The following is a 9,886-nucleotide window of genomic DNA, read 5'->3' as shown; positions in this document are numbered from 1 at the left end:
GGCAGGAGGGATGTGGATTCCTGCTTCCTCTGATTAGCTGTGTGCTTTGGAAACATTTGAAAAGTTCTTTGGGCCTAAGTGTCCCCTGGGTATAGTGGGTGACACCTATTTGCTGACACCTACAAAGTCCTGCCAGTTCCAGAAGAGAAAATGCCAGAGGGATGTTCAGAACCTATTGTTCCTTGATATTCATTTCACTTCTCTTTATTCTGTGTTCCCCTATTTTTTCCCAGATCTTAATCACAGATGTTGAATACCCTTCTCTTCAGCCTTCTTCCCATCTAGGTTTTCCCCAGCACAGGTTAGTAACGATGACAACAGGTACCCAAGCACCCAGGGACCGTGAGGGTGCCAGCAGAGTTAGGTGTCTTGAACTGCAGGGGGTGCCCAGAACCACTTCCTTACTACTAGCCCAGAGCTCTTCTTACTACTGAAGTCATGAAATTAAAAGAAGCTTGCTCCTTGGAAGAAAAGCTATAACCAACCTAGACAGCATATTAGAAAGTAGAGGCATTACTTTGCTGACAAAGGTCCATCTAGTCAAAGTTACGTTTTTTCCAGTACTCATGTATGAATGTGAGAGTTGGACCATAAAGAAAGCTGAGCACTGAAGAATTGATGCCTTTGAACTGTGATGCTGGAGGAGACTCTTGAGAGTCCCTTGGACTGCAAGGAGATCCAACCAGTCCATCCTAAAGGAAATCAGTCCTGAATATTCATTGGAAGGACTGATGCTGAAGCCGAAACTCCAGTTTACTTTGGCCACCTGATGCGAAGAACTGACTCATTGAAAAAGACCCTGATGCTGGGAAGGATTGAAGGCAGGAGGAGAAGGGGACGATAGAGGTTGAGTTGGTTGGATGGCATCACCTACTTGATGGACACGAGTTTGAGCAAGCTCTGGGAGTTGGTGATGGACAGGGAAACCTGGCATGCTGCAGTTCGTGGGGTCGCAAAGAGTCAGACACGACTGAGCATCTGAACTGGACTTCTTACTACACTCTGCGGCATAAATTTAAGACTGAAAGGGATTCAGAGGATTATCTAATTCGATGTTTTCCAAATTTGTTTTATCAAAAGAATCACCTAGGTGCCTATTAAAAACACAGATACCTAGATCCCTAAATCTAGTCAACCTGACTTCTTAAGAAAAAGAACTGAAAATCTGCATTTTTAACAAACGCCCAGTGATGCTTGATCTCAGGGGTTGATAGCTGACAACCTGACAGAGGGTTAAGCTTAGTGGATCTAAAACAAACAGCATCTTTCCTGAGGAAACATCCTGGTCCCTAAGGAGTTTATCTTCCCATTAGAGAGATAAGGCGGGCTGTCAAGAGAACAGTGAAGTAGCACAGAATGCCCCCCGAGGGCCTCCCACCCTGAGCTGGCAGGGCTGGAGGGATGCCCAGGGTCTCAAAACTGGCCTCCTGCCTGACAGGACACTCATCTCAATCCAGCCTTAGAATTAGGTCTTCTCACATGAGTCATTAGGGCCTCACCCACATTTCCTAACTTCCTGTTTCAGGTCCTGTCCCCCATCCATCATCAGGCTCTGCCCCCAGCCATATTCCCAGGCCCCTTCCTCTTCACCCCAGTGAGATCCCGGAAGAAGTAAGCAAAGAAGCCCTGTGTGTCTGGTTTCTTTTCTAGGTTTTTAAGACTGTCTTTTGCTGTTTTTGTTCAGTCACTAAGTTGTGTCCAACTCTTTGTGACCCCATGAACTGCAGCACGCCAGGCTCCTCTGTCCTTCACTATCTCCTGGAATTTGCTCAAACTCATATCCATTGAGTCGGTGGTGCTACCTAACCTCTGCCACCCCCTTCTCCTTTTTCCCTCAATCTTTCCCAGCATCAGGGTCTCTTCCAATGAATTGGCTCTTTGAATCAGGTGGCCAAATTATTGGAGCTTCAGCTTCAGCGTTAGTCCTTCCAATGAATATTTAGGGTTGATTTCCTTTAGGGTTGACTGGTTTGATCTCCTTGCTGTCCAAGGGGCTCTCAAGAGTCTTTTCCAGCACCACAATTCGAAAGAATCTATGTCACTATTTGAATTATGGAAACCTCATCTCTTTCTGCCACCTCTTCTGCATAATCAGTGTCCTTGAATTCAACCACAGATCACACTAGATTTTTCTTTTAAAATAGAGAATTTGAAGTCTCACTCCATTTTGCAAGCCCTACTTCTGTCCATCGCCTTTCTTTGGATTTTATCTGACCAACTCTTCAAGACTAGGACAAAAAGCTGAAGTTTGCCAGGAAGTTTCCCAGGCTACTGACCTATAGCTCTGCTCTATTCTCTCCCTACTCTGAACTCCAACAATAACAATGATTATAGCAGCTACCATTCATTATGTTCTTATTGTGTCCAAGTTCTGTGCCAAGCACTTTACATGTATCATCTTATTTAATTTTCATGGCAACACTCCAAAGTGTGTTCTATTCTTAGCCTCTTTTTACTGACTAGGAAACCGAGGCGTCCAGAGGTTAAGTAACATGCCCAGGGTCACACAAGTAGGGGAACCAGAAGGGACTCAAACATGAGGCCGCCTGACCACAAAGTCCTTGCTTTTAACCACAATAGCATCTGCCTGCCTGTAGCCCTTGCTTTCTTCCAGCCGCATTCAGGCACACATCCTGTGCTATCTTCTCCTCTCATCTAACGGTTCTGTGTGTGGCAATCTTGTACCCCAGTGAGGCTGTCAGTTCAAACAAGCCAGTCCCATGCTGGGAACGGAGACTGCTTCCCTTAAACCAGCCAGGCATAGAAGCCTCCATTCATCTAAATGTAAAGGCCCTTGGAGGAAGAGCTCTAATGAGCCCAATTACTCTGACTATAACCGAGAGCTCTCATTGTCAGAATGTTCTTTACGTCTAATCTTGAGTCCTCTGCCACACTATAAACCAGTTTCCTTCATAATCTCTAGCCCTAGGAAAGCAGTTATAAGTTGTAGTTCAAAGCAAGACATCAGCATCTCAGCCCTAGAGCTTAACCACTCAGGAGCATTGTGACTCAGTGAGCTTTTTTCTTCACTTATAAAATGGGTGCCTAAGTGCTTCCATCGCTAGGTCATTTTGAAAATTAAATGGAACATTATGTACAAAACACTTCACATCATGTTTGACAGGTAGTAGAGGCCCAAGATGGCTTCCCTGCTGGCTCAGATGGTAAAGAATCCACCTGCAACGTGGGAGACCTGGGTTTGATTCCAGGGTTGGGAAGATTCCCTGGAGAAGAGAATGGCTATCCACTCCAGTATTCTTGCCTGGAGAATTCCACAGACAGAGGAGCCCGGTGGGCTACAGTCCATGGGGTGGCAAAGAGTCCGATGTGACTGAATGACCAACACTCACTTTCAGAGGCCCAAGAAATGGTGGCTGTTATCATTAGGTTGGCCATTAGGTTTTCCATAAGATTTTACAGAAAACCCAACCAACTTTTCAGCTGACCCAATATTTTAAACTGTTTATTCACTCCTCTTATATCAACTATTAAGTCTCTGATTGACCTGCACAGGCTTCCCCCTTCCCCTGGCCCACCCTCTACACATACGTACATACAACTCCTTCCAGAATACCTTTTCTGTTTATTCTCTTTAGGTCTTCCAGTTTCAGCTATGAAGACCGCTGAAACTGGGAAGAGGGCAGCCCAACCCGAGCAAGCACCTCCCCTTTGCTGTTTGGTCTTAGTGTGCCTCGATTTGGCAGGAAGAGACACGCCACATCAGCTCCCAGTCTGTGACCAAGGGAACAGGTGCTCACAGAGCCCTGTAGAAGGCGGAAAGACTGAACCAGTGATCTCTGCCTGGAGATGGGGAGAATGCCATTGGGAGCTTGACTTTGCAGTAATGGAAGGATTTTTCTTTTAATTTCTTTCTGTGACTGGCTTGGTGCTGGGCCTGTGTGGATGGAGTTGGCCACTGGCGCTTTGAGCCTGAGAAGGGTGTGTAGAGATGGGGCGAGGGAGATTTCTGCCCCTCAAGGCCACCGCAAAGCTCTCGTCACTTCCCTGCCCAAGCACAAGTGCAAATTACAGTTACTCAGTTACATAAATCCAAGGGCGTGGTGGGAAAGTGAATTGGAGAAGCAGCGGGCCAGGGTAGAGAGCAGAAAGGAGAGAGATACTGGGACCGCTGGGTGAGAAGCCATTCTTCCCCGGCAGAAAACTGGGCTGAGGGGAAGTTTAGATGGAATTGGACTGAATTGATGACTTTTAGGAAGGAAAAGGAAGCCTCCATGATCAGAATTGCAAGAGAAGGTACATCTCAGCTCATTGATTTCAGACTCAGACTCTTGAAGTTCCCAAACATAATCCTCTTCTTCTCCATGATAGTTCTTTCAGGAGGCTGTTCCTGCTCTCCTAACTGGATGTTCATGCATCCATACATCCAACACACATCTGTCCATCTGTCCACCCGTTCATCATCCATCTATCCATTCATTCACCAGTTAGTCATCTAGTCAGAGACTCTGCTAGATGCTGCAGTCAAAGCAGTGATGTAGATGCAGCATTTCCTTATCCTGAGATGGAACCTACAGCTGCAAGAGAAGTGAGCATTAAAAAAAAGAAGTGCAGAAGCAATGGCACCCCACTCCAGTACTCTTGCCTGGAAAATCCCATGGATGGAGGAGCATGGAAGGCTGCAGTCCATGGGGTCGCTGAGGGTCGGACATGACTGAGCGACTTCACTTTCAATTTCACTTTCATGCATTGGAGAAGGAAATGGCAACCCACTCCAGTGTTCTTGCCTAGAGAATCCCAGGGAGGGGGGAGCCTGGTGGGCTGCCGTCTATGGGGTCGCACAGAGTCGGACACGACTGAAACGACTTAGCAGCAGCAGCAGCATGTATGTGTGTAGATATATGCTGCACTGTGAGCAGCTTGTAGGATCTTAGTTCCCCAACCAGGGATTGAGCTGGGGCCTTCATCAGTAAGAGTACCGAGTCCTAATCACTGGACAGCCAGGGAATTCCAAGAAACAAATACTTAAATGATAATTGTAGTGCTTCCCTGATGGCTCAGTGGTAAAGAACCCGTCTGCCAATGCAGGAGACTTGGGTTCGATCCCTGATCCAGGAGGATCCCACATGCCACAAAGCGACTAAGCCCATGTGCCGCAACTATTGAACTTGTGCTCTAGAGGCCAGGAGCCACAACCACCGAAGCTCATGCACCCTAGAGCCCATGCTCTGCAACCAGAGGAGCCACAGCCATGAGAAGCCCGCATACTGCAACTGGAGAGTAGCCTCCCACTTGCCACAACTAGAGAAAAGCCCACACAGCAAAGAAGACCCAGCATAGCCAAAAATAAATAAAAAAAAAATATTTTAAAGATTATCATTGTAACTGGTAGTGTGAAGAATTGGAGGAAACTCTAGCCTAGACCCGCAATGTCTAGGTTGATTTAAAAAGATGAATCAGGCTTGATATGAAAAGATAATGTTCTAGGCAAAGGAAATAACATATGAACCAGCCTGAGCCTGGTGGACTTCCCAGAAATTTTGCCAAGTGCCTGAGGTGAGCTGAGGGGAGGAGAGCTACTGGAAATAACGCGGGCCCTTGCAGGCAATGGTAGGATGTGAGTATTGTTTTGTTTTCTCTTCCTAAGTACAAGGGGGCAGTCACTGAAAGCTATCTTATAAGGGAATGGCATGATCAGACTTCTATTTTGAAGAGATCACTGTGGAAGAGGTCCAGAGGACAGATCATGATGGCTTGGAGCACGGTGGCAGCAGCAGGTGAGAGGTGTTGGACTTCAGCTGCATGTTGGAAGTAGAATTTGGGTATAGGATTTGACGTTTCTTTGGACTTGGGGGTGAGGGAGAGGGAGGGGTCAAGGACATTTGGCTCGGGCCATTGGGCGTCACCATGGGTTCAGATTGGGAAGCCTGGGGAAGAGGCCCTTAGGTTACTTTTTGGTAGCTCTACAGGTACTTTTCACCTTCTGCCTTTTGTTTTAATGATTCCATAGCCTTTGTGCTTGAACCAGAAGGTATAAAAGAATGGAAGTGAAGTCTGGTGGTTAGGGCTCCATGCTGCTACTACAGGGGACATGGGTTCAGTTCCTAGTCAGGGAACTAGATCACATATGCCATGAGGCAAGGCTCCCCATGCCCCCAAAAAATAAATAAATAAGGGCTAAGGCATGAGTGTTCAGTTGTGTCTAACTCTGTTCGACCCCATGATCTATAGAATGCCAGGCTCCTCTGTCCATGGCATTTTCCAGGTAAGAATACTAAAGTGGGTTGCCATTTCCTAGTCTAGGGGATCTTCCTCACCCATGGATCAAACCCAAGTCTCTTGTGTCTCCTGCATTGGCAGGCAGATTCTTTACCACTGAGCCACCTGGGAAGCCGGCCCCGCTATTAGTGGCTTTGCTCAGGTTAGAAGCCGTCTTTAGCCTCCTCTGTGACACTACATAGGGCTTTCCTTTCATGGCTGGGGGTAGGGGGCTCATCTTTGTATTCACCAGCATAGCACCTGGTACACAGAGGGTTTCAATAATGAGGTTTTCTGTAGCCCTGTGTACCTGGCACTGTGCTTTGCGGGTGAGCATCTTAGGCATAGTCTGCCCTTAAGAATCTCACTGGCTGTTTGGTCCACAGAAAACAGGGTCTCCAGGGGAAACAGGCTGGGCCACCTCATCAAAATGGAAGCCCACAGGTCATTTGCAGAGGCTAGTGTGGCTCCCTAGGGCTGGAAAACCACAAAAGATGAATATAGCACAGACGGAGAAAGAAATAGATGTGTGTCCTGGAGAGCATCTGGTCCCTTCAAGCCTCAGTAATCCCATCACCGTGGGGCAGGCTTGGAGACCTTGGAGAAGAGGGGTCTTGCCCCTGCCCTGCAGAGCCACCTGCTCAGTTTCAGCAGAGACCTTAGGCAAAAAGCCTGCAGGAAAGTCAGGGGCCCCAGCAACGCGGTATGCTTCATGTTTACTACATTTTTCAGGAGTAAATATCCTTTTCTTTATGCAAAACCCTGAGGAAATTTATTACTAAAAAGAAAAAAAAAACAGATATTTTAGCCAGGCTTTTTACTGCTCTCACAGAATGAACGTACCTATTAAGGCTTCGGATGAGAAGACCTGCTTCTTTCTCGTCAGGGAGCTGAGTGAATATGAGCATATTGGGCGTGGACAGGGGCCATAACTGAACACAGCCGTCAGCTTTCCCATCACAGGTACTGCTCAGGGCCTTTAGCATCTGTTTTTCAAATAGAAAAATAGTATCTGGCTTCTATTAGATCAGAGAAAGGGAGAGTCAGGTCCTAGTTGGGGGCAGAATGTGGAGGGAGGGAGTCACATCTCTTCCTTATCTAATAGAAGAAGAACCTCCTCCTCCCCCAGACTGGGGATCTCAGAACCACCATCACTGTCACGATTTTTTTTTAAACTTTTAAGTTTGTATTTGCTGCTGCTACTGCTGCTAAGTCACTTCAGCCGTGTCCATTTGGGTATAGCCAATTAACAGTGTTGTGATAGTTTTCAGGTAAAGAATGAAGAGACTCAGCCATACATGTACATGTATCCATTCTCTCCTCAATACCCCTCCCATCCAGGCTGCCACATAACATTGAGCAGAGTTCCCTGTGCCAGACAGTATGCCCTTGTTGGTTATCCGTTTTAAATTTAGCAGTGTGCACATGTCCATCCCAAACTCCCTTATTATCCCCTTCCCCTTGGCAACTGTAAGTTCCCTAAGTCTGTTCATTTGTATCCTTTCTTTTTAGATCTCACGTATAAGGGATGTCATCCGATATTTCTTCTTCTCTGACTTACTGACTTCAGTATGACAATCTCTAGGTCCATCCGTGTTGCTGCAAATGGCATTATTTCATTTTTTCAAGGGCACAAAAATAGAAATATAGACCAATGGAACAGGATAGAAAACTCAGAAATAAACCCATGCACCTGTGGTCCATCAATCTGTGATGAAGGAGGCAAGACTATACAACGTTGGAAAGACAGTCTCTTCAACAAATGGTGTTGGGAAAACTGGAGAGATACATGTTAAAAAAAAAAGAAATTAGACCATTCTTTAACAACATACACAGAAATAAACTTGAAATGGATTAAAAGACCTAAATGTGAGACTGGACACTATAAAACTCCTAGAGAAAACACAGGCAAAGAACACTCTGACATAAATCACAGCGATATCTTTTTCGAGTCATTTCCCAGAGTAATGGACATAAATCCAAAAATTAACAAATGGGACCTACTTAAACTCAAAAGTTTTTGCACAACAAAGGAAACAATAAGCAATGCAAAAAGACAATCCACAGATTGGGAGAAAATATTTGCAAATTGTTGTTGCTCTTTCCTCTCTGAGTCCTGTCCGACTCTTTGCAACCCCATGGACTGCGGCATGCCAGGCTTCCTTGTCCTAAACTATCTCCCAAAGTTTTGCTTAAACTCATGTCCATTGAATCAGTGATGCCATCCAACCATCTCTTCCTCTGTCGCCCCCTTCTCCTCCTGCCCTCAATCTTTCCCAACATCAGGATCTTTTCTAATAAGTCGCTCTTCCCATCAGGGGGCCAACGTATTTGAGCTTCAGCTTCATCATCAGCCCTTCCGATGAATATTCAGGACTGATTTCCTTTACAATTGATGGGTTTGATCTCTTTGCTACCCAAGGGACTCTCGAGTCTCTCCAGCATCACAGTTCAAAAGCATCAATTCTTCAGTGCTCAGTCTTCTTTATGGTTCAACTCTCCGACCTGTGCATAACTACTGGAGAAACCATAGCTTTGACTGTACGGAACTGATGGACTTTTGTAGGCAAAGTGATGTCTGCTTTTTCATACGCTAAGTTTATCTTAGCTTTTCTTCCAAAGAGCAAGTGCCTTTTAATTTCATGGCAGCAGTCACTGTCTGCAGGGATTTTGGAGCCCAAGAAAATAAAATATGCCACTATTTTCACTTTTTCCCCATTTAAGGGGACCTGTGCTGTGCTGTGCTTGGTTACTCAGTCTTGTCTGACTCTTTGCAACCCCATAGACTGTAGTCCATCAGGCTCCTCTGTCCCATGGGGATTCTCCAGGCAAGAATACTGGAGTAGGTTGCCATGCCCTCCTCCAGGGGATCTTCCCAACCCAGGGACTGAACCCAGGTCTCCCTCATTGCAGGAGGATTATTTACCAGCTGAGCCACCAGGGAAGCCCCTAATGGGACCTACTTAAACTCAAAAGTTTTTGCATAGCAAAGGCAACAATAAACAAATCAAAAAGACAACCCACAGGTTGGGAGAAAATATTTGCAAATGATGTGACCTAAAAGGGATTAGTCTCCAAAATTTACAAGCAGCTCATGATGCTTAACAGCATCGAAACAAACAGTATTCTAGCCTGGAAAATTCCATGGACAGAGGAGCCTGACAGGCTACAGTCCATGGGGTTGCAAAGAGTCAACTGAGTGAATGAGCATATACACATATATACATATCGTCGTTTTAGGCCATTTGAGAGAAAATAAAATTTGATCAATATTTATTTCAAGTTATCTTCTGAGTTTTAGGTCTTCAATTAAGTTCTCAGACCAAGCTCTGTGTTTCCTGTTCTGCTTTTCTCAACATTATTTCATACATATATTTCCATATATTAATGCCGTTCATGTCATTCTTAGTAGTTATGGAGCATACTGTGTCTAAATAGTTGATAGCTCACTCTCATTATTCATTTGTTATCATTTTCTCCTATATGATCTTATAGAAAAGATTTACAAGAAGACATGAATATGATTCTAAGATGCATCAATATAATATGAATAATAACAGAGCTTTTTGCAAAGATTGACTCCCTGGACATAAACTTTAATTCACACTTCCAGCCAGGGCCATGTCTAGCAGCCTCTGAAACAGTGTTCCATCTCTCTATAAATGTCTGT

The sequence above is a fragment of the Bos grunniens genome, chromosome 15, assembly GCF_055505025.1.
Source record: "Bos grunniens cultivar Pamir isolate PY7600 chromosome 15, Bosgru_T2T1.0, whole genome shotgun sequence".
In the NCBI taxonomy this organism is placed as follows: Eukaryota; Metazoa; Chordata; class Mammalia; order Artiodactyla; family Bovidae; genus Bos; species Bos grunniens.
Note: the sequence above shows the minus strand (reverse complement) of the source record.